The sequence below is a fragment of the Triticum aestivum genome, chromosome 1A, assembly GCF_018294505.1.
Source record: "Triticum aestivum cultivar Chinese Spring chromosome 1A, IWGSC CS RefSeq v2.1, whole genome shotgun sequence".
In the NCBI taxonomy this organism is placed as follows: Eukaryota; Viridiplantae; Streptophyta; class Magnoliopsida; order Poales; family Poaceae; genus Triticum; species Triticum aestivum.
In genome coordinates this window covers 557,893,622-557,917,649 of record NC_057794.1, presented here as the reverse complement: position 1 = coordinate 557,917,649, position 24,028 = coordinate 557,893,622, and positions in this window count along the sequence as shown.

The following is a 24,028-nucleotide window of genomic DNA, read 5'->3' as shown; positions in this document are numbered from 1 at the left end:
AGTTACATTGCTTGCAAGGCTTATAGTGATGTGCATTACCGAGAGGGCCCAGAGATACCTCTCCGACAATCGGAGTGACAAATCCTAATCTTGATCTATGCCCACTCAACAAGTACCATCGGAGACACCTGTAGAGCACCTTTATAATCACCCAGTTACGTTGTGATGTTTGGTAGCACACAAAGTGTTCCTCCGGTATTCGGGAGTTGCATAACCTCATAGTCATAGGAACATGTATAAGTCATGAACAAAGCAATAGCATTATACTAAACGATCGAATGCTAAGCTAACGGAATGGGTCAAGTCAATCACATCATTCTCTAATGATGTGATCCCGTTAATCAAATGACAACTCATGTCTATGGTTAGGAAACTTAACCATCTTTGATTCAACGAGCTAGACAAGTAGAGGCATACTAGTGACACTCTGTTTGTCTATGTATTCACACATGTACTAAGTTTCCGGTTAATACAGTTCTAGCATGAATAATAAACATTTATCATGAAATAAGGAAATAAATAATAACTTTATTATTGCCTCTAGGGCATATTTCCTTCAAATAAATAGACAAACAGAGTGTCACTAGTATGCCTCTACTTGACTAGCTCGTTAATCAAAGATGGTTAAGTTTCCTAGCCATGGACAACAGTTATCATTTGATGAACGGGATCACATCATTAGAGAATGATGTGATTGACTTGACCCATCCATTAGCTTAGCACTATGATCATTTAGTTTATTGCTATTGCTTTCTCCATAACTTATACATGTTCATATGACTATGAGATTATGCAACTCCCGAATACTGGAGGAACACTTAGTGTGCTATCAAACATCACAACGTAACTGGGTGACTATAAAGATGCTCTACAGGTGTCTCAGATGGTGTTTGTTGAGTTGGCATAGATTGAGATTAGGATTTGTCACTCCAATTGTAGGAGAGGTATCTATGGGCCCTCTCGGCAATGCACATCACTATAAGCCTTGCAAGCAATGTGACTAATGAGTTAGTTGCGGCATTATACATTACGGAATGAGTAAAGAGACTTGTAGGTAACGAGATTGAACTAGGTATTGAGATACCGACGATCGAATCTCGGGCAAGTAACATACCGATGACAAAGGGAACAACGTATGTTGTTATGCGGTTTGACCAATAAATATTTTTGTAGAATATGTAGGAACCAATATGAGCATCTAGGTTCCACTATTGGTTATTGACCAGAGATGTGTCTCGTTCATGTCTACATAGTTCTCGAACCCGTAGGGTCCGCACGCTTAACGTTCGATGACGATCGGTATTATGAGTTTATGTGTTTTGATGTAGCGAAGGTTGTTCGGAGTCCTGGATGTGATCACGGACATGACGAGGAGTCTCGAAATGGTCTAGACATAAAGATTGATATATTGGATGACTATATTCGAACACCGGATGAGTTCTGGGGGTCACCGGATATATATATTGGAGTGCCGGAAGGGTTATCGGAACCACCGAAGAAGTAATGGGCCTTATTGGGCCTAGGGAGAGAGAGAGGGGCTGCCAAGGGCTAGCCACGCGCCCCCCATGGGCCTAGTCCGAATTAGACTAGGGGGAGGGGCGGCGCCCCCTCCTTCCTTCTCTTCCCCCTCCTTCCTTCTTCTCCTAGTAGGACTAGGAAAGGGGGGAGTCCTACTCCTACTAGGAGGAGGATTCCTCCCCCCTTGGCGCGCCTATGAGGCCAGTCGGCCTCCCCCTTGCTCCTTTATATACGGGGGCAGGGGGCACCCTAGAACACACAAGTTGATTGTTTAGCCGTGTGCGGTGCCCCCTCCACAGAATTCCACCTCGATCATATCGTTGTAGTGCTTAGACGAAGCCCTGCGTCGGCAACTTCATCATCACCGTCATCACACCGTCGTGCTGACGAAACTCTCCCTCGTCCTCAACTAGATCAAGAGTACGAGGGACATCACCGAGATGAACATGTGCAGATCGCGGAGGTGTCATGCATTCGGTACTTGATCAGTTGGATTGTGAAGACATTCGACTACATCAACCGTGTTTCATAATGCTTCCGCTTTCGGTCTATGAGGGTACGTAGACATACTCTCCCCCTCTCGTTGCTATGCATCTCCTAGATAGATCTTGCGTGATTGTAGGAAAATTTTGAAATACTATGTTCCCCAACACCCAAACAACATATCCCAAAGGGTGTTCAGACATCATCTATCTCTGCTAATAGTGAGCGTCCTCGCACTTCTTGTAGGTCGAGACCAAGTAAACCTAGTGGTTCTGAAAGCCACAACATGTCGGCTGCTGATGACCCACAAGTATAGGGGATCTACTGTAGTCCTTTCGATAAGTAAGATTGTCGAACCCAACGAGGAGAAGAAGGAAATGATAAGCAGTTTTCAGTAAGGTATTCTCCGCAAGCACTGAAATTATCGGTAACAGATGGTTTTGTGATAAGGTAATTGGTAATGGGTAAGAAGTAATAAAAGTAAATAAGGTGCAGCAAGATCAGGGCCGGCCCTGAGGAGGGGTAGGGGGCGGCCGCTCTAGGCCCCCGAACTCCAAGGGCCCCCTCACAGGAACGCAGTAGCACTGCCCAGGCTACAGGAAAACTGCACGCTAGTAGCGAGCGAGCCCAAGTATAAATATTTCTACATTAGGCCTGCACTGAAGACAAATGTCATTGGGCCTGACCCAAGTAATAGTACGCATCCACTTGAATTTATGAGAGCGCATCACGCCCTTGGCGGCGCCGCTTGTCGTCTCATGCCTAGATCGCCGCATGCAAGCTTGCTCGAGGAGTCGAGGAGGAGGCCCTGTGGACTGCAAGAGACATGGATGCGCATCAGAGCCCGATGGCATGCCCAAGCTGCATGTTCTGTACGTATCATCAACCGTTCATTTATGCTGTTTGGCAATATTGGTCTTGTGTATAGATCTGAAACAGATAAAAACAAGGAGTAATGTTCTGGATGGTGGTCTTGGCGAATCGTGGAATGCAGGCATCATTGCGGTAATTTACTCTTAGTTTGCAAATTTGCTCAGGTAGATAAGAATTACTTTGCAGTATCGCAGTAGCATTGGTTTAATTTTCAAAGTAGGAAATAATATTGCCCATATCATTCATATGGATGTGCTCAACTATCTTAATTTCTCTGATACTTTTATTTGTAATAATAACCTTAGCAATAGTCTGTCCAAGAACTACTCTAAACTTTAGATACAAATTTCTTTTAGGACAATATTCATGAATAATTTTTTAGTCAGATGTCTTGTGAATTGGGATAGATTCCTTGGTAGTTATAATATAGTCTGACATTAAACATAGCGTTGCATTTCAAGGATGTCTTGTGATAGATTCCTTCATTGGCCTTGAACTTTTTCTTCCAAGAATACACCATGGATTGGCATATTAATTTCATAGAAGAAAGGAAAAGAAGCCAATTACACCATATATAATGCATATAACGCTAGATAGGCTCTTGCCGGCCATCATATCTACTTGCAAAAACATTGCGATGCGGATCCCATGCGTTTGCTGTTACATTTCAAATATAGAAAATATATATTGATTATTATTGTTATAAGGGCTCCGAGTTTTAGTTTCGCCCTGGGCCCCCAAAATCTCAGGACCGGCCCTGAGCAAGATGGCCCAATCCTTTTTGAAGCAAAGGACAAGCCTGGATAAACTCTTATATAATGGAAAGCGCTCCCGAGGACACATGGGAATTATCGTCAAGCTAGTTTTCATCACGCTCATATGATTCGCGTTCGGTACTTTGATAATTTGATATGTGGGTGGACCGGTGCGTGGGTACTGCCCTTACTTGGACAAGCATCCCACTTATGATTAACCCCTCTTGCAAGCATCCGCAACTACAAAATAAGTATTAAGGTAAACCTAACCATAGCATGAAACATATGGATCCAAATCAGCCCCTTATGAAGCAACGCATAAACTAGGGTTTAAGCTTCTGTCACTCTAGCAACCCATCATCTACTTATTACTTCCCAATGCCTTCCCCTAGGCCCAAACAATGGTGAAGTGTCATGTAGTCGACGTTCACATGCCATCACTAGAGGAAAGACAACATACATCTCATCAAAATATCGAACGAATACCAAATTCACATGACTACTTATAGCAAGACTTTTCCTATGTCCTCTGGAACAAACGTAACTTCTCACAAATCATATTCATGTTCATAATCAGAGGGGTATTAATATGCATAAAGGATCTGAACATATGATCTTCTACCAAGTAAACCAACTAGCATCAACTACAAGGAGTAATCAACACTACTAGCAACCCACAGGTACCAATCCGAGGTTTTGAGACAAAGATTGGATATAAGAGATGAACTAGGGTTTGAGATGATATGGTCTTGGTGAAGATATTGATGAAGATTGACCCCCTCCTGATGATAGGATCGATGGTGATGACGATGTTGACGATTTCCCCCTCCCGGAGGGATGCTTCCCCAGCAGAACAGCTCCGTCGGAGCCCTAGATTGGTTCCGCCAAGGTTCCGCCTCGTGGCGGCGGAGTTTCGTCCCGAGAGCTTGCTTATGATTTTTTTCAGGGCAAAATACTTCATATAGCCAAATATGGGCACCGGAGGCCTGCCAGGGGGCCCATGCGACAGGGGGCGCGCCCAAGGGGGTAGGGCGCGCCCCCACCCTCGTGGATGGCGGGTGGCCCCCCTCTGGTGCTTCCTTTGCCCAATATTTTATATATATTCTAAAAATGACTCCCGTGGAGTTTCAAGAATTTTGGAGTTGTGCAGAATAGGTCTCTAATATTTGCTCCTTTTCCAGCCCAGAATTCCAGCCGCCGGTATTCTCCCTCTTCGTGTGAACCTTGTAAAATAAGAGAGAATAGGCATAAGTATTGTGACATGATGTGTAATAACCACCCATAATGCAATAACTATCGATATAAAGGCATGATGCAAAATGGACGTACCAACTCCCCCAAGCTTAGACCTCGCTTATCCTCAAGCGGAAGCCGATATCGAAAAATATGTCCACATGTTTAGAGATAGAGGTGTCGATAAAATAAAATACGGACATGAGAGCATTATGATCATTCTTAGAACAGCAACATATATATATATAGTCATACGATTTCTTATGCTAAAGTAACAATTCATTCACAATATTCAAGTATGAATCATAGACTTCATTGAAAACTAACAAACTATAATCTCAGTCATTGAAGCAATTGCAATTTATCATAACACCGGAAAGAGTCAATATAAGAGCTTTTTAGCAAGTCCACATACTCAACTATCATTTAGTCTTTCAAAATTGCTAACACTCACGCAATACTTATGGGTATGAAGTTTTAATCTTAGGGGCTTATAGTTTTGCCTCCCAACCTTTTACCTTAAGGGTAATGTCAACAATAATAGTTTATGAAAAATCACATCCAATTAGCTATATATATCAGGATCTTTCCAACACACAGTGCTTGCCAAAGGATAAAATGTAAAATGGAAAGGTGAAGATCACCATGACTCTTGTATGAAGTATAAGACAAAAATAAAAGATAGGCCCTTCGCAGAGGGAAGAAGAGGTTGTCATGTGTTTTTATGGTTGGATGCATGAAATATTAATGCAAAAGAACGTCACTTTATATTGCCACTTGTGATATGGACCTTTATTATGCAGTCCGTCGCTTTTATTTCTTCCACATCACAAGATCGTATAAAGCTAATTTTCTCCACACTAATAAATCATACATATTTAGAGAGCAATTTTTATTGCTTGCAACAATGATAACTTACTTGAAGGATCTTACTCAATCCATAGGTAGATATGGTGGGCTCTCATGGCAAAATTGGGTTTAAGGATATTTGGAAGCACAAGTAGTATCTCTACTTGGTACGAATAATTTGGCTAGCATGAGGGGGAAAGGCAAGCTCAACATGTTGGATGATCCATGACAATATAATTAATTTCATATGTAAGAAAACATAACCCATTACGTTGTGTTCCTTGTCCAACATCAACCTTTTAGCATGTCATATTTTACTGAGTTCTCACAATCATAAAAGATGTCCAAGATAGTATATTTATATGTGAAAACCTATCTTTCTTTATTACTTCCTATTAATTGCAACGATGACCAAAGCTATGTTTGTTAACTCTCAACAACTTTTATTCATCATACTCTTTATATGTGAAGTCATTACTCTCCAAAAGGTCCATATGATCTCTTTATTTCTTTTTAATCTTCCTTTTATTCCCTCAAGATCATAACAAGATTGCAAAGCCCTTGACTCAAAACTAATCTTTATTACATATAGCTCACGGACTCGATTACATAGAAGGATCATAAAGAAAAACTCAAAAACTAAATCATACTAAAACTTTATTCTACTAGATCAAGATATTACCAAAGGGATCGAACTAAGAAAAATGGTAAAGATAAAAAGTGTGATGGTGATACGATACCGGGGCACTCCCCCAAGCTTGGCAGTTACCAAGGGGAGTGCCCATACCCGTGTATTTATGTCTCTTTCTTCGGAGGTGGTGATGTGATATTCTTGGCGATGATGCCCCTCAGGATGCGATTCTCTTCCTCGATCTTATTAACTTGTTGCTTGAGGTCCATTATTTCCTTACGGAGCTTACCCGTGACGGCTAAAGCTCCTTTCACCCATGGATGTTGCATAGCTGCGGGAGAACAAGTAACACTCTTTTTCATATTTTCATAAGAAAGAAATCTAACATTGGAAGGGATGACCAAGTTTGGAATAGCTGAGCACTGTAGTTCCCCATCGTGAATCCGGCTCGGAAACAAGAAGTGACTTCTTGATCCTCTTCCATGGCATCTATCCTTTTCAAGTCGGCCTCCACCTCTTCCTCCGTTGACGGCCCAAAGTGGTCAGCATCACTGTTTGCTCCTGGTCCCGGTGTCGGGTGGGATACCCGGCTCTCCCCAACTGACTCTTGAGAAGACATCTCGATCTAAATCTGCAGCAGAGATAGCTCGAAACAAAAACAAAGGATATTTGTGTGGTACGGTGGTCTAAACCTTTGGGAGATTATATAATGATTTTTTTCTGACCAAAAGAAGTATCGTGCAAGAAAACGGAGTCCGGAGGTCACACGAGGTGCCCACGAGGTGCCCACGAGGCAGGGGGCGCGCCCAGGGGGTAGGGCGCGCCCTCCACCCTTGTGGATGCCTCGTGTACTTTCTGGATTGCTTCTTATTTTCCCATTTTCTGAAATATTCCAAAACAGAGAAAAATTGCTATTAGAACTGTTTTGGAGTCGGTTTGCTTACCGTACCACATACCTATTCCTTTTCAGGGTCTGAAACATTCTACAAAGTGTCCCTTATGTATTCCTCCGGGGTTACGATTTCGATAATATTAGTTTCAACATTTATAGGATTACCTGAGATATAATGTTTGATTCTTTAACCGTTCACCACCTTCGGATTTGTGCCTTCAAAGTTGTTGATGTTTATGGCACCGGAACGATAGACCTCCTCGATAACGTAAGGACCTTCCCATTTAGAGAGAAGTTTTCCTGCAAAAAATCTTAAAGAGTTGTATAGCAATACATAATCACCTACATTAAACTCACGCTTTTGTATCCTTTTGTCATGCCATCTTTTAACCTTTTCTTTAAACAGTTTGGCATTCTCATAGGCCTGGGTTCTCCATTCATCAAGTGAGCTAATGTCAAATAACCTCTTCTCACCGGCAAGTTTGAAATCATAACTGAGCTCTTTAATGGCCCAATATGCCTTATGTTCTAGCTCAAGAGGTAAGTGACATGCTTTGCCATAAACCATTTTATACGGAGACATACCCATAGGATTTTTATATGCAGTTCTATAAGCCCATAATGCATCATCAAGTTTCTTGGACCAATTCTTTCTAGATCTATTAACAATCTTTTGCAAAATTAATTTGAGCTCTCTATTACTTAATTCTACTTGACCACTAGACTGTGGGTGATAAGGAGATGCAATTCTATGATTAACATCATACTTAGCAAGCATTTTACGAAAAGCACCATGAATAAAATGTGAACCACCATCAGTCATTAAATATCTAGGGACTCCAAACCTCGGGAAAATAACTTCTTTAAGCATCTTAATAGAGGTGTTATGATCAGCACTACTAGTTGGAATAGCCTCTACCCACTTAGTAGCGTAATCAACAACAACTAAAATATGTGTATACCCATTAGAGGAAGGAAAAGGTCCCATATAATCAAAACCCCAAACATCAAATGGTTCATTAACAAGCAAATAATTCATAGGCATTTCTTGACGTCTACTAATATTACCAATTCTTTGACATTCATCACAAGACAAGACAAACTTACGGGCATCCTTGAAGAGAGTAGGCCAATAAAACCGGATTGCAATACCTTGTGTGCAGTTCTATCTCCAGCATGGTGTCCTCCATAGGCTTCGGAGTGACACTTGCGTAGGATCTGTTCCGGTTCATGCTCAGGTACACAACGTCTAATAACACCATCTACTCCTTTATAAAGATGTGGGTCATCCCAAAAGTAATGTCTTAAATCATAGAAGAACTTTTTCTTTTGCTGGTATGTGAAACTAGGTGGTATAAATTTAGCAACAATGTAATTAGCATAATCAACATACCACAGAGCAGTACGAGAAACATTTATGACATTTAATTGTTCATCAAGAAAGCTATCACCAATAGGTAGTGGGTCATCAAGAACATTCCCTAACCTAGACAAGTTGTCTGCAACGCGGTTCTCAGCTCCCTTCCTATCAATAATATGCAAATCAAATTCTTGTAGCAAGAGAACCCATCTAATAAGTCTAGGTTTAGCATCTTTATTTTCCATAAGATATTTAATAGCAGCATGATCAGTGTGAATAGTTACTTTAGAATCAACAATATAAGGCCTGAACTTATCACAAGCAAATACAACTACTAAAAATTCTTTTTTAGTAGTAGCATAATTTCTCTGGGCATTGTCTAGAGTTTTACTAGCATATTGAATAACATTCAGTTTCTTATCAACTCTTTGCCCTGGAACAGCACCTACAACATAATCACTAGCATCACACATAATTTCAAAGGGTAAATTCCAATCAGGTGGCTAAACAATAGGTGCAGAAATCAATGCTTTCTTAAGTATTTCAAATGCTTCTACACAATCATCATCAAAGACAAAATGAACATCTTTTTGTAAGAGATTAGTCAGAGGCCTGGAAATTTTTGAGAAATCTTTAATGAACCTCCTATAAAACCCGACATGACCAAGGAAACTTCTTATACCTTTAATGTCCTTTGGACACGGCATCTTTTCAATAGCATCAACTTTAGCTTTGTCAACTTCAATGCCTCTTTCAGAAATTTGATGCCCCAAGACAATACCTTCATTAACCATAAAGTGGCACTTCTCCCAATTCAAGACAAGATTAGTTTCATCACTTCTCTGCAAAACTCGATCAAGGTTGCTTAAGCAATCATCAAAAGAAGTTCCATATACAGAGAAATCATCCATGAAAACCTCAACAATCTTTTCACAAAAGTCAGAGAATATAGCAGCCATACATCTTTGAAAGGTAGCAGGTGCATTACATAAACCAAAAGGCATACGTCTATAAGCAAAGGTACCGAAGGGGCAAGTAAAAGTGGTCTTTTCCTTATCCTCTTTTGACACAGGTATTCGAGAGAAACCAGAATAACCGTCTAGAAAGCAAAAATGTGTATGTTTGGATAAACTTTCTAGCATTTGATCAATGAAAGGTAAAGGGCAATGATCCTTTTTAGTAGCTTTATTTAGTTTGCAGAAGTCAATTACCATTCTATAACCTGTAAAAATTGTTTGTGGGATTGATACGTCTCCATCGTATCTATAATTTTTGATTGCTCCATGCTATATTATCTACTGTTTTGGACATTATTGGGCTTTATTATCCACTTTTATATTATTTTTGGGACTAACCTATTAACCGTAGGCCCAGCCCAGAATTGCTATTTTTTGCCTGTTTTAGGGTTTCAAAGAAAAGGAATATCAAACGGAGTCCAAACGGAATGAAACCTTCGAGAACGTGATTTTCTCAACGAACAAGACCCAGAAGACTTGGACCCTACGTCAAGAAAGAAAAGAGGAGGCCACGAGGTAGGGGGCGCGCCTATCCCCCCAGGCGCGCCCTCCACCCTCGTGGGCCCCCTGTTGCTCCACCGACGTACTCCTTCCTCCTATATATACCTACGTACCCCCAAACAATCAGATACGGAGCCAGAACCCTAATTCCACCGCCGCAACTTTCTGTATCCACGAGATCCCATCTTGGGGCCTGTTCCGGAGCTCCGCCGGAGGGGGCATTGATCATGGAGGGCTTCTACATCAACACCATAGCCCCTCCGATGAAGTGTGAGTAGTTTACCTCAGACCTACGGGTCCATAGTTAGTAGCTAGATGGCTTCTTCTCTCTTTTTTGGATCTCAATACAATGTTCTCCCCCTCTCTTGTGGAGAACTATTCGATGTAATCTTCTTTTTGCGGTGTGTTTGTTGAGACCGATGAATTGTGGGTTTATGATCAAGTCTATCTACGAATAATATTTGAATCTTCTCTAAATTCTTTTATGTATGATTGGTTATCTTTGCAAGTCTCTTTGAATTATCTGTTTGGTTTGGCCTACTAGATTGATCTTTCTTGCAATGGGAGAAGTGCTTAGCTTTGGGTTCAATCTTGCGGTGTCCTTTCCCAGTGATAGTAGGGGAAGCAAGGCACGTATTGTATTGTTGCCATCGAGGATAACAAGATGGTGTTTTCTTCATATTGCATGAGTCTATCCCTCTACTTCATGTCATCTTGCTTAAGGCGTTACTCTGTTTTTAACTTAATACTCTAGATGCATGATGGATAGCGGTCGATGAGTGGAGTAATAGTAGTAGATGCAGGCAGGAGTCGGTCTACTTGTCTTGGACGTGATGCCTATATACATGATCATACCTAGATATTCTCATAACTATGCTCAATTCTGTCAATTGCTCAACAGTAATTTGTTCACCCACCGTAGAATACTTATGCTCTCGAGAGAAGCCACTAGTGAAACCTATGGCCCCCAGGTCTATCTTCATCATATTAATCTCCTACTACTTAGTTATTTCCTTTACTATTTAGTTTTCCTTTATTTTACTTTGCATCTTTATCATAAAAATACCAAAAATATTATCTTATCATATCTATCAGAGCTCACTCTCGTAAGTGGCCTTATAGGGATTGACAACCCCTATTTGCGTTGGTTGCGAGGATTTATTTGTATTGTGCAGGTACGAGGGACTCGCGCGTAGCCTCCTACTGGATTGATACCTTGGTTCTCAAAAACTGAGGGAAATACTTACGCTACTTTGCTGCAACATCCCTTGCTCTTCGGGGAAAACCAACGCAGTGCTCAAGAGGTAGCAAGAAGGATTTCTGGCGCCGTTGGGAGGTCTACGCAAAAGTCAATATACCAAGTACCCATCACATACCCTTATCTCCCGCATTACATTATTTGCCATTTGCCTCTCGTTTTCCTCTCCCCCACTTCGCCCTTGCCGTTTTATTTGCTCTCTCTTTTTATCCTCCCTCTCTTTCCCATTTGCCTCTTTTTGCCCGCTTACTTTTTGTTTGCTTGCTTGTCATGATGGCTCAAGATAACACTAAATTGTGTGACTTCACCAATACCAACAACAATGATTTTATTAGCACTCCGATTGCTCCTCTTACCGATCCTGAATCTTGTGAAATTAATACTACTTTGCTGAATCTTGTCATGAAAGATCCGTTTTCCGGTCTTCCTAGTGAAGATGTCGCTACCCATCTTAATAGCTTCGTTGATTTGTGTGATATGTAAAATAAGAAAGATGTGGATAATGATATTGTTAAATTGAAGCTATTTCCTTTTTCACTAAGAGATCGTGCTAAAGCTTGGTTTTTGTCTTTGCCTAAAAATAGTATTGATTCATGGAATAAGTGCAAAGATGCTTTTATCTCTAAGTATTTTCCTCCCACTACGATCATCTCTCTTAGAAACGATATTATGAATTTTAAGCAACTTGATCATGAACATGTTGCACAAGCTTGGGAGAGAATGAAATTAATGATACGTAATTTCCCTACTCATGGTTTAACTTTGTGGATGATTGTTCAAAATTTTTATGCCGGATTGAATTTTGCTTCTAGAAATCTTTTAGATTCGACCGCGGGAGGCACTTTTATGTAAACCACTTTAGGAGAAGCTACTAAACTCCTAGATAATATTATGGTTAATTATTCTCAATGGCATACTGAAAGATCTACTAATAAAAAGGTGCATGCGATAGAAGAAATTAATGTTTTGAGTGGAAAGATGGATGAACTTATGAAATTATTTGCTAATATGAGTGTTTCTTCTGATCCTAATGATATGCCCTTATCTACTTTGATTGAGAATAATAATGAACCTATGGATGTGAATTTTGTTGGTAGGAACAATTTTGGTAACAAGGCGTATAGAGGAAATTTCAACCCTAGGCCTTATCCTAGTAATCCCTCTAATAATTATGGTAATTCCTACAACAATTCTTATGGAAATTATAATAATATGCCCTCTGATTTTGAATCTAATATTAAAGAATTTATTACTTCGCAAAAGAATTTTAATGCTATGATTGGAGAAAAAATGCTTAAGATTGATGATTTGGCTAGGAACGTTGATAGAATTTCTCTTGATGTTGATTCTTTGAAACTTAGATCTATTCCACCTAAGCATGATATCAATGAGTCTCTCAAATCCATGATAATTTCCATTGATGAGTGCAAAGAAAGAACCGCTAGGATGCGTGCTAAGAAAGATGCCTTTATAAGAGCGTGTTCTTCTAGTTCCTATGAAAATAAAGATGAAGATCTAAAAGTTATTGATGTGTCCCCTATTAAATCTTTGTTTTGCAATATGAATCTTGATAATGATGGGACTGAATATGATCCACCTTTACCTAGAAAGCGTTCCAAGAATTCGGAATTTGTTGATCTTGATGCTAAATTTGATAAGAGTGGGATTGAAGAAATTAAAACCCTAGATGTTGCTAAACCCACTATTATGGATTTCAAGGAATTTAACTATTAAAATTGATCTTTGATTGATTGTATTTCCTTGTTGCAATCCTTGCTAAATTCCCCTCACACTTATAGTCAAAATAAAGCGTTTACCAAACATATCGTTGATGCCTTGATGCAATCTTATGAAGAAAAACTTGAATTGGAAGTTTCTATCCCCAGAAAACTTTATGATGAGTGGGAACCAACTATTAAAATTAAAATTAAAGATCATGAATGCTATGCTTTATGTGATTTGGGTGCTAGTGTTTCCACGATTCCAAAGACTTTGTGTGATTTGTTAGGTTTCCGTGATTTTGATGATTATTCTCTAAACTTGCACCTTGCGGATTCCACTATTAAGAAACCTATGAGAAGAATTAATGATTTTCTTATTGTTGCAAATAGGAATTATGTGCCCGTAGATTTTATTGTTCTTGACATAGATTGCAATCCTTCATGTCCTATTATTCTTGGTAGACCTTTCCTTAGAACGATTGGTGCAATTATTGATATGAAGGAAGGAAATATTAGATTCCAATTTCCATTAAGGAAAGGCATGGAACACTTTCCTAGAAAGAAAATTAAATTACCTTATGAATCTATTACGAGATCCACTTATGGATTGCCTACCAAAGATGGAAATAGCTAGATCTATTCTTGCTTGTTATGCCTAGCTAGGGGCGTTAAACGATAACGCTTGTTGGGAGGCAACCCAATTTTATTTTTATTCCTTGACATTTGCTCCTGTTTAGTAATAAATAATTTATCTAGCCTCTGTTTTGGTTGTGTTTTTTGTGTTTAATTAGTGTTTGTGCCAAGTAGAACCGTTGGGAAGACTTGGGGAAAGTCTTGTTGAACTTGCTGTAAAAAACAGAAACTTTAGCGCTCACGAGAACTACTGTTATTTTTATTTGGAAAGTTATATTTAATTAATTCATTTTTAAGATGATTAATAGATAAATTCCTCACGTCCATATATTTATTTTAGAATTTTTGGGGTTCGAGATCTTGCGCTAGCTACAGATTACTACAGATTGTTCTGTTTTTGACAGATTCTGTTTTTCTTGTGTTGTTTGCTTATTTTGATGAATCTATAGCTAGTAAAATAGTTTATAAACCATAGAGAAGTTGGAATATAGTAGTTATAAAACCAATATAAATAAAGAATGAGTTCATTACAGTACCTTGAAGTGGTCTTTTATTTTCTTTCGCTAACGGAGCTCACGAGATTTTCTACTTTAAGTTTAGTGTTGTGAAGTTTTCTAGTTTTGGGTAAAGATTTGATGGATTATGGAACAAGGAGTGGCAAGAGCCTAAGCTTGGGGATTCCCATGGCACCCCCAAGATAATCTAAGGACACCTAAAATCCAAAGCTTGGGTATGCCCCGGAAGGCATCTCCTCTTTCGTCTACTTCTATCGGTAACTTTACTTGGAGCTATATTTTTATTCGCCACATGATATGTGTTTTGCTTGGAGCGTCTTGTATGATTTGAGTCTTTGATTGTTAGTTTACCACAATCATCCTTGCTGTACACACCTTTTTAGAGAGCCATACATGATTTGGAATTTGTTAGAATACTCTATGTGCTTCGCTTATATCTTTTGAGTTATATAATTTTGCTCTAGTACTTCAGTTATATCTTTTAGAGCATGGTGGTGGATTTGTTTTATAGAAACTATTGATCTCTCATCCTTCACTTAGATTATTTTGAGAGTCTTAATAGCATGGTAATTTGCTTAAAATCCTAATACGCTAGGTGTTCAAGAATAAAAAAATTCTCTTATGAGTGTGTTGAATACTATGATAAGTTTGATACTTGATAATTGTTTTGAGATATGGAGATGGTGATATTAAAGTCATGCTAGTTGAGTAGTTGTGAATTTGACAAATCTTGTGTTGAAGCTTGTGATTCCTATAGCATGCACGTATGGTGAACCATTATGTGATGAAGTCGGAGCATGATTTATTTATTGATTGTCTTCCTTATGAGTGGCGGCCGGGGACGAGCGATGGTCTTTTCCTACCAATCTATCCCCTAGGAGCATGCGCGTAATACTTTGCTTTGATAACTTGTAGATTTTTGCAATAACTATATAAGTTCTTTATGACTAATGTTGAGTCCATGGATTATACGCACTCTCACCCTTCCACCTTTGCTAGCCTCTCTAATACCGCGCACCTTTCGCCGGTATCATACACCACCATATACCTTCCTCAAAACAGCCACCATACCTACCTATTATGGCATTTCTATAGCCATTCTGAGATATATTGCCATGCAACTTTCCACCATTCCGTTATCAAATTGTAATTGTTGAGTTGTAAGAAAAATAAAAGTGTGATGATCATCATTATTAGAGCATTGTCCCAGTGAGGAAAGGATGATGGAGACTATGATTCCCCCACAAGTCGGGATGAGACTCCGGACAAAAAATAAAAGAGGCCAAAGAAGCCCAAATAAAAAAAGAGGCCATAAAAAAGAGAGAAAAGGCCCAAATAAAAAAAATGAGAGAAAAAGAGAGAAGGGACAATGTTACTATCCTTTTACCACACTTGTGCTTCAAAGTAGCACCATGATCTTCATAGTAGAGAGTCTCTCATGTTATCACTTTCATATACTAGTGGGAATCTTTCATTATAGAACTTGGCTTGTATATTCCAATGATGGGCTTCCTCAAAATGCCCTAGGTCTTCATGAGCAAGCAAGTTGGATGCACACCCACTTAAATTCTTTTTGAGCTTTCATATACTTATAGCTCTAGTGCATCCGTTGCATGGCAATCCCTACTCACTCACATTGATATTTATTGATGGGCATCTCCATAGCCCGCTGATACACCTAGTTGATGTGAGACTATCTTCTCCCTTTTTGTCTTCTCCACAACCACCACTCTATTCCACCTATAGTGCTATATCCATGGCTCACGCTCATGTATTGCGTGAAGATTGAAAAAGTTTTGAGAATGTCGAAAGTATGAAACAATTGCTTGGCTTGTCATCGGGGTTGTGCGTGATTTAAATATTTTGTGTGGTGAAGATAGAGCATAGCCAGACTATATGATTTTGTAGGGATAAATTTCTTTAGCCATGTTATTTTGAGAAGACATAATTTCTTTGTTAGTATGCTTGAAGTATTATTATTTTCATGTCAATATGAACTTTTGTCTTGAATCTTTCGGATCTGAATATTCATATGTCGGGGAAAACTGATCCACGAACACCTATGGGGCCGGCGGACCGGGCCCCTTTCGGTTCGGCGGGGGGCGGAGGTCGCACGAAGAGCAGATCGAGGCGAGGCACACGAGCAGTTTACCCAGCTTCGGAGCTCTCCAGAGAGATAACACTCCTACTGCTGCTTGTCTGGTTGTATTATCTAGTGTTCTTGCTCTCGAGCGAGAGAGTGTGATGTTTTCTGGGCTACCAATGAATCGAAGCAAACTGTCTGAACCTCCTCTACGTTGCGCATGGGCCTCCTTTTATACGCTAAAGGGGTCACCGACAGGTGGCAACGCAGAGGAGGGTAAAAACGTAAAAAGCGAGGTAGTTGATACAGTTGCTTGTACAGTGCACCCTACCTAACCCTGACGGCAGGGGACAAGGGCATTAAATGCCCGTCTGAGTCGCCCGAACAGTGCAGAAAAGGACCGTTAGGGGCGCCACCGTTCGCCACGATGGCGATCTTGTCAGCTTCGCATGCCACTGCGCACCGCTGGCTGCACAGCCTCCCGCCACGCGCGCCCGGAGAGGCCCCCAGAGCGACACGTTGGTGGATGCGCTGGAGCGTGGGCGCAGAGTGGCCGCCTGCCGCGGCAAGCGCCTTGCCGCTGTTGTTATCTCGCCGGGTCCAGAAGCTCGTCGCTCACCGGGCCTCGGGGTACCTTATTTAGTCTTCCCGGCAAGCTCCTCTTGCCGGGGCCTTGTTGCCTTGCCGGAGCGCGTGGCGCGCCGCGGCAAGTTCCTTGGAGCGCCTTGGTTGGCCTTCCCGGCAAGCTCCTCTTGCCGGGGTCTTGTCTCCTTAGCTTAAATACTTTGTTCTTGGATGGCTCCAAGGGAACCTTGGGGGATCTTGGCGTTCGCCCGGCAAGCCTTTGCCGCGGGGTGCTGCAACTGCCTGTGCACAAGTTCGGGGTACTAGGGTACCCCTATTCTAGTACACCGACAGGAGCCCCCGGGCCTGGGCCAAACACGGTGCCGAGCGCTGTTGGACCAGGCCCAAGATAGGGCACGGGCACACGCGGGCTGGGTCACGCCAAATCTTGCTCCGTATCCACCGCGCTCTCCCATAACGGCACGCGTTGAATGAGGCATCGTGGGAGAGATCGTGGGTGGTTGTTTATTTGGAAGGCCGAAACGTCCGCCTCGTCCCTCTTTATAAGCAGAGGAAACAGAGACAGTTCGTTCCCCCTCGCTGGTTGCTGCTACTCCTTCTTCACAAACTCCGCCGCTCCCCCCCTTCTTCTCGAAGCCGAGAGAGCAGCGCTCCGCCCCCCCATTTCCACCAGCATCACCACGCCGTCGACCTTCCCCACCACCTCCGCCATGGCCCCGAAAGCCGACAAGGGAAAGGGTGTGAAGTCGGCCGAGGCGCAGCGGCTCGCGGCGCTGCGGAAGGAGCGGGCGATCTTCACCCCCTAGCTCGGCGTGCAGGAGCTGAGGGAGTACTTCTACCTCTTTTGGGCGACGGAGATGCGTGCGCATCCGCGCACGAGGGTACTCCCGGCCGCTGCCTCAGAGTTGGTTCCAAATGGGTACCCGTTCTTCCCGCTATTCTTCTATTGCGGGCTCTGCCCGCCCTTCTCGGAGTTCTTCTGTGATATTATGAACACATATGGCTTCCACCTCCTTGACTTCACCCCCAATGCTGTCCTGACCATGGCAGTTTTCGCACATTTGTGCGAAAACTTTGTCGGAGTCCACCCTAGTGTTGCCCTTTTCTGCCACTTCTTCATACCTCGGGTAGAGAGAGGGGAGCCGCTTGCCGAAGGGATTGCCTGGGTCTCGAGAGTCGGCAAGAAATAGGCGTACTTGGAGGGTGAGCTCCGCAGCAAGTGGGAGGAGTGGAGAGCGGAGTGATGCTGGATCGTTGAGGAGAATCCGCAGCCCTTCACCGCCGTGCGCCAAACTCCAATAGTGCGCGGCAATCACTGGAGCAACGTGGCCCCGGAAGACGAGAGGCTGAAGATCGCCATCACTAGGATTCTTCGCCTCAGGCTTGCCGGGCTCACCGTAGGTGCTGTTGGGGCAGATTTCCTCCACTGCCGCATTTCCCCCCTGCAGGAGAGGGGGAGGCCGCCTGGGAATTCAAGAATTCGGCGGATATCATGAGGCTGCGGCCGAGCCTCAACTACAACTTCACCGTCTTGGAGTTGGACGCAATGCTCTTGGAATTATTCAAACGCGACCCCCAGCACCCATTCACACTGCCGAGGGGCGTAGTTCCTTTGTGCAATAACTCTTCGCTTGACCGGATCCGCGCCATGATGCCGTTGTGCGATTCAGACGGCATCGTCCCAACTTGGCAAGAGCCTGCGGATGACGTTGTGCGAGCGTTCTTCGACACCTTGGAGGAAGTGCCGGTCCGCGCTGACGAGCAGAAGAGCCTCACTCGTGACACCACCGACGAGGAGCTGCAGCTCATCGCTACTAGGGCGGAGGAGGCTACGGCCGCAGCTGCTGCGGGTGTGTTTGGGTTTACTGTGGAGGAGGCGGAGGCTGCAGAGGCGGCAAACCTTGCCGAATGTGCGGAGTTCATGGGCGAAGAGGAGCCTGCCGGTTCCGAAGCCGAGTCGAGCGAGGCCGGCGAGGAGGAGGCTGAGCCTTCAGAGAACTTGCCGCAGGCGGAGCCCCCGGCACCGCCAAGGAGGCGCCTTCGCAGGGCCGGGGACGCAGCGGGGCGGCAGCCGGCTCCACAACCACCGAGCCGCGCGACGCGCTCTACCGCGGCAAGCAATGTTGCCGCGGGAGCGCCTCACGCAACAGCGGCAACTGGAGCGGGATCTTCCCGGGCCACTGCCACTGCCCCCGCCAAGCGGGCAAGGGATCCTACTCCTCCACCTCGCCGCACCGGAGGAGGGCCGGACTTTGATCTTTCCGCGCTCAGCTCCGACGAGAAGGAAGAAGAGTGAGTTTTTTTGGTGCTCTTATAATCCTTCAATCTTGCTATTTATATCTTGTATCTGACTTGCTCCAATCTGGACTCCTTTCTTTTCAGAACACTGGTCCAGAGAGCGGCGAAGAGGGCCAAGGCCGCGGTGATCGTCATCGAGGATGACCCCATCGTGTCAGCAGGAGGTGGGCCCGAGACCACCTTGACGGACCCGGCAATCATCCCTCAGAGCAGCCCCCAGCGCAAGTTCATAGTTTATCCTTCTGCTGCCGGGCGCGCTTGAGTGCTTTTTCCTTTGTTGATATCTTGCTTGTTGACTTGTGCAGGAGCAGAGCAACCTCATCAGGAGCGCCCGGAGGCCGGTCCCGAAGTGCCACCTGCTTCGACTGCGCCGCCAAGGGAGGAGTCCCCGGCAAGGGAGCGCTCTCCGGCAAGGGGGGACTCTCCGGCAAGGGACGGCACTGCTGATCCTGCGGCGACCGAGGCCGCAACTGAAGATCTTGGCGCAGGTAATCCACTTGCCCAGAAACTTTCCCTTGGGTTCTGCTTCTTCCGTTTTTCCTTTCTTGGATTTTTGATTGATTTTCCTCCCTTCTTTGTTCTTCAGACCCATCTTCGGCTGAGCCAATGGAGACAGAGGGCGCCGGCGAGGAAGGTGCCGGTGCTGATGAGACCGCCAGCGAGGAGGCCGCCGGGGCCGCTGCTGCGGAAGCCGGCGAGGGGTCGGGCGATTGCACTGACGACCCTGAGACCGCAGGAGCGCCGGGCGCTGCACCGACCGCCGAACCCTCTGCCGCTTCCGCGGAGCCGGGCTCCGAGGAGCCCCAGCCCGGCGCCTACTTGAAGGCCGGTGACAATATCTTCATCAAGCTACCCTGGGCGTCGAGCTCCAGGGCGCCGGTCGAGGGGGAGACTTTTGACGGGGAGGTGCTCGCCTCTGCTGGACAGTCACTGGTTGACGCGCCCGGCAGCAGCAGCGGTGAGTTTGAGGAGGAGCAGCTGCTGCGGAAGCTGCTGTCACTCTACCGCACCCGGCAAGCCAAGCTGGCTTCCCGGGAAGCGCTTGTCGCGAAGGCGGGAGTTGACATGGAAAAGCGCGCGGAGGAGCTCCGGGCCCAAAATCAAGAAGCTCTCCGGTGCCTGGCGCAGGAGCGGGAGCGAGTCGACGAGGAGCGCACGGTCTTTCTTCTCGAGAAGGCCGAGGCTGAGGAGGAACAAAGGCTGGCTGCCGAGAAGCAGTCCGCGCGGGAAGGTGAGCTAGTGCAGCGGAAGGCCAACCTCGACAGCTACGAGGAAGAGCTCGCCGATCGTGAGCGAGCACTTGGCGGGGTGCTCAAGGAGGCAAAGGACGCCGCGGCAACTGCAGAGGCCGCCAATAAAGAGCTAGAGGAGAAGGTGGCGCAGCTGGAGGCCGATATTGGGAAGAGCGGCGAGGAGCTTGCCGCGCTCAAGTGTGAGCGCGAGAAGGACGCTGCCGCCCGCGGTGAGCTGCAAGGCCTTCTCGCTGAGAGGGGCAAGGAGCTCAGCGCCGTCAAGGATTCCAAAGCAGACCTGGAGCTGAAGCTGGCCACGCTGACGCAGACGCTGGAGGCCGCCAAGGAGCGGGAGAAGACCTTGTCGGAGAAGGTCAAGGCTGACGCGGCGCTGCTGGAGAGCATTGCAGTTACCCAGAACTCGTTCAGAGACACAGTGGAGCACTGGACCGAGGGTCTAGTGAACACTGCCGCAGTCATCAACGAGGAGCTGGCGCAGCTGGGGATGGAGGACTTTGGGTATCCTTCCGACGAGAGTCTTCAACCAGCGCCAAGCTCAGCCTGTTCTTCAAGGGCGTGGCGACGGCACTCCAGCGGCTCCGGGAGAGGATCCCGAAGCAGCTGGCCGATGAGTCGCGCAAAATCTGCGCCGGGGTTCTCCAGAAGGTGCTGATGAAGGTAGCCTTTCGCAATCCAGGCCTCAGCTTCACCAACGTCCTCAGGTCCTTGCCGCCTGACGCCGATCTGGATGCACTCAAGGCCCTTGTTGCACCCATTGTGGACAAGGTGAGCGAGATCAAGAGAGTCGAGGGCGGACGCATAGATTAGGCCGCCCATTCCTTCTTTTCCCTTGTCGCTGCTAATCATGTTATGAAAACAGTCTGTTAGAGCTGCGACAAGTTATCTTGTAATATAACTTTATTTCTGTCTATCAATTGCTATGTTATTTCCTCTACTAGATTCCTTCCTTTGTATGTTATTACCCTACGCTTCTAGGGAACTTGTCGGCGCAGGCGCCCGAGCCGCGAGCGCTGAGTGCGGAACTTCAGCAGCCTGCTGGCGGTGCTGCTTCCGACAAGAAACCTTGTCGCGACTAGAGGCAGCACGCTTAAGCTGTTGAGCGGACTCGAAACAAAGTAAGGGCGCAACTAGCCACGAGTTGGTTCCTCTGTGCACAGGTTTTCCATACAAAGCAGGGTCGTTCGAGGAAGATAACTCAAAAATTTTAAAAAGTGATTGCTCAAACTTTGGCAACTTAGCTTTTCTGTCATTTGCTTCCCGGTAAGGCAAGTCTTTGCTTGAACGACACCCGGCCCATACCACAATCTTCTCCTTCCCCCCAGCAAACTTGTGTGCGAGAGAACCTTCTTTTCCTTTAAAAGAAAAAGAAAGAAGAGAAAATAATAATATGGAGCTCTTCGGCTCGTTACTGCTTACCGGATGTAGGTGCTGCACAAAGTGTCAGATAATCGCATGCAAGAAAGGAACTAATGCATGAAATGGACAAGCTGTGCGGAGCACATGGGGTTTTACTTATGCACGGGATCTGCGCCCGGCTTTGTACAAAGGATTACATGCAACAGCGGCAAGACTTGTACAAAAGGTGGTTGCCGGAACGGGTTCCGGCAACCGCACCTTATGGGCAAAACTTACGAAGATGTTCTATGTTCCAGGAGTTGCTCACCGTAATGCTATCTTCGGTCTCAAGGCGGAAAGCGCCAGGCCTTGTGACTCGTCTCACCCGATAAGGGCCTTCCCACTTTGGCATCAACTTGTTGGAATTCTTGGCGGACTGAACGCGCCGAAGAACAAGGTCGCCTTCCTTGAAGCTTTTGGCTTTAACTTTGCGGCTATGATAGCGGCGCAAAGCTTGCTGGTATCGAGCAGCTCGTACAGCAGCCTGAAGACGATCTTCCTCAAGGAGCAGCGCGTCGTCTTGCCGTAGCTGTTCTTGCTCAAGCTCATCATAAGCGAGCACTCGAGGTGATCCGTATACGAGTTCCGTGGGGAGAACTGCCTCTGCTCCATAGACTAGAGCGAAAGGTGTCTGGCCAGTGGCTCGATTTGGCGTCGCTCTGATCGACCAAAGAACCACCGGCAGCTCCTCGATCCAGTTCATTCCGCACCTGTGCAGCCTGTCGAAAGTTCTGGTCTTGAGCCCACGCAGCACTTCAGCATTTGCCCTCTCTGCTTGACCGTTGCTTCTTGGATGAGCAACAGAAGCGAAGCAGACCTTGGCGCCAAGGTCTTGGACGTACTGCATGAAGGTGCGGCTCGTGAATTGCGTGCCGTTGTCGGTGATGATCCTGTTAGGGATCCCGAAACGGCAAACAATCAACCTAAAGAACTTGACTACTGACTGTGCTGTCACCTTCCTCACTGGCTGCACTTCCGGCCACTTTGTGAACTTGTCGATTGCGACGTACAAGTACTCAAAGCCCCCGACAGCTCGAGGGAAGGGGCCGAGGATATCGAGCCCCCAGACCGAAAATGGCCAGGATAAAGGGATCGTCTGGAGAGCTTGAGCTGGCTGGTGTATCTGTTTGGAGTGGAACTGGCACGCTTCACACTTGGTTACTTGTGCAGTTGCATCCTGGAGGGCTGTCGGCCAAAAGAAACCTTGCCGGAAAGCTTTGCCGGCAAGTGCTCTTGCGCCAATGTGGTGGCCACATATGCCTCCATGTATCTCCGCCAACAGCTTTTGTCCATCTTCCCAGCGAATACACTTCAATTTCACACCGTTGAGTCTTCTTCTATACAGTATGCTATCGACAAACTGGTACATACTTGACTGCCGGGCTACTCTTTCCGCTTCTTCTTGCTCTTCGGGAAGTTCTCCTGTCTGAAGGAAATGGACAATCTGCTGTGCCCATGCTGGAGCTTGTGGCTCGACAACAAGGACTAAAGGCACATCTTCTGCTGTGGGAACATCCACTTCCACGGCAAGGACTTGTGGTCCTGCCGGAGCTTGATGTTCCCCGTTAAGCTTGCCGAAGCAAAACTTGTCGGGAGCGTCTGCTTCAACAAGACAAACCATAAGGCTTGCCGGAGCAGACTGCCCCGCAGCATCCTTGGTGTTGATCTTGGGGACTTTCTTGGCGGCGGCTTCGAGGAGCTCTGTCGGAAAGTAGTCGCCGGAAACCAACCTCCTCTTTTTGCTTTGTCCAGTTGAGGGCGTTACGGATGGTTGAGTCAACTTAAGCACAAAGATCCCTGGTTCCACAGGTAACTTTAGTGCGGCGCACTTTGACAGGCCATCAGCAATATCATTCTGAGCTCTTGGGATATGCTCCATTTGTAGGCCGTCAAAGTGCTTTTCTAGCTTCCTCACTTCATCAACATACGCTTCCATCAACGGACTCTGGTAGTTCTTGTTCACTTGTCGGACGACAAGCTGTGAGTCACCCCTGACAATGAACTTCTTGATCCCAAGGTCTGCTGCAATTCTGAGACCGGCAAGCAACCCTTCATACTCTGCAGTATTGTTGGTTGCTTGCTCTTTGGGAAGGTGCATCTGGACTACGTACTTGAGGTGCTCTCCGGTGGGTGCGACAAGCAGCACGCCTGCACCGGCGCCTTGCAGCGAGAAGGC